At 39.5% G+C, this 1987-nt stretch overlaps 1 protein-coding gene across 1 annotated transcript in view; it reads left to right on the top strand.

Annotated features, from left to right (window-relative positions):
• The first annotated feature begins 726 nt into the window (after positions 1-726).
• Positions 727-1987, top strand: part of rab27b (RAB27B, member RAS oncogene family) — an 18723-nt gene continuing 17462 nt past the window's right edge. Inside the window, exon 1 of the mRNA XM_014028433.1 lies at positions 727-830. The gene's annotated coding sequence lies outside the window, so the exon portion shown is untranslated. The remainder of the gene's footprint in view (positions 831-1987) is intronic.

The raw sequence follows: 1987 nt of genomic DNA, 5'->3' as shown, positions 1-1987 counted from the left end.
TTCAATCTGAGAAATTCAAATTCAGTTCCTGCTGACACAGCATTGATCCCATAAGTCATCATAACTCTGAGCTCAGATTGTTATTAGACAAAAACTCTCTGGAGACGTCAGTGTTTTACTGATGTTGATGTAAAAAAAGTCACATTTATTCGTTGAACTGGCTGTAGTTCCCATGCCGGGTCACCAGGGGGCGCTGTGACTTTTACTTTGTAAACACGCTTCAGTGTCAGCATGWAAACAGGTCCATCTATTGCTGAGCACATGAACCTTGGCTCAGAATGAGGGCGAAGCTGGTTTCTCTATCAGCCGTCTGCTGACGTTCATCGATTCGCACAAACGCAGAAAAACAATCGACTGCAGCCGTCTGCGCAGCGCACAYGGTTCCACACAGACATCGGGCGTTTCTAAAAAAACCTCCATTCTAAGACCTGGATTAAAAAAGATTTGGTTTCACAGAAAACAAGCTCAAATGTCGTGTAAACAAAAGGCCGAACTGCAGCCGAAACCCTACGACTAAAATGAAAGTCTGCGGCGTGGGGGCGGGGCCGAGTGTGAAGCTGCAGCTTGAACAGTGGCGGGCGATGTGCACTTCCTGAAGGAGTGTCAGGCCTTTAATGTCAGTCGGTTTGTTGACTGAGGCAGAACAGAACCAYCAACCCGTTGTCCCTGCAGCCAGAAGCAGTCAGCTGCTCTGAGGGGGCGTGGCTTCAKGCTCTGAATGCTGGGTATTCAGCAGTGGCCCCGCCCAGTCAGGGAGTCAGTCAGCGGGTCRGCTCCTCCGCTCTCTCAGGATCTGAGTCCGGTAAAAGCAGCCGAGGAAGCACAGAGAGGTAAGACCTTTAGCTGCTAAAATCTGGAGCTGAACGAGGCTCGACTTCGGCTGCSGAGAGAAAAACCTTCAAATCAGTTTGAGAGGAAATCTGATCGAGTCGTGTTTCAGAGAAAACAAACTTTTCTTCCTGTTAGAAACAAAACTGTTAAAGAGAAGTTTACAGATCATAGAAACATTTCAAATCAGTCGTTTTCAACATCAAAGATAAAGATTTGCGTTTTTAGTTTGAATTAATCCGTTTTTAAACTGTTTTTGATTTTAGGAAACTTTATTTTTCTGTTTCTGCCTGAAAACTAAAAACCTTCAGCTGCTAAAAGATGTGGGCGAGGAGGAGGAGGATGATGATGTTTTTGATCATTTTGTTCGTCTGTCAGCAAAATATCTCAGACACCAGATGTGAAATTAAATAAAAGCTAAAGCTGGTTCTGTCTCAGGGCTCAGAGGKCAAACAGACTCGTTCTGGTGAAGAAAATAATTAGATTTAAACAGATCTGAGTTTAACAGGGAAGAAAATAAAAACTAAATGTGTTCAGAGTTCACTGAGCCTGATTTTAATGAGTTTAATGAGTTTAAATGATTTTAATGATTTTAAATGATTTTAAATGATTTTAATGAGTTTAATGAGTTTAAATGATTTTTAATGATTTTAAATGATTTTTAATGATTTTAAATGATTTTAATGAGTTTAATGAGTTTAAATGATTTTTAATGATTTTAAATGATTTTAATGATTTCTTGCTTCAGGTTCTGAGATTAAAATCAGTTATTGTTTGTTTTGGTCTCAGAGTCTGTCTGGTTCTGGTTCTGTTGCTGATTTGTGACACTTAAACTAAAAGCTTTAATTAATCGTGACGTTTTTATTTCTCTCAACAGTAAACCACTTTGAAGGCAGTTCTCACCGGGATTATAATTTAACTAACAGCAGAACAGATTTTAATTACAGTGATAATTAGATTTTAAAACAAAAACACTTTTATCAACTCTGGTTTGACTCTGGATTAACTTTGGTTTGACTCTGGATTAACTTTGGTTTGACTTTGGTTTGACTCTGGTTTAACTCCGGTTTGACTCTGGATTAACTTTGGTTTGACTTTGGTTTGACTCTGGTTTAACTCCGGTTTGACTCTGGATTAACTTTGACTCTGGATTAACTTT

This window comes from Austrofundulus limnaeus, unplaced genomic scaffold, assembly GCF_001266775.1.
Source record: "Austrofundulus limnaeus strain Quisiro unplaced genomic scaffold, Austrofundulus_limnaeus-1.0 Scaffold762, whole genome shotgun sequence".
NCBI lineage: Eukaryota > Metazoa > Chordata > Actinopteri > Cyprinodontiformes > Rivulidae > Austrofundulus > Austrofundulus limnaeus.
Note: the sequence above shows the minus strand (reverse complement) of the source record. Positions and strands in the feature narration are given on the sequence as shown.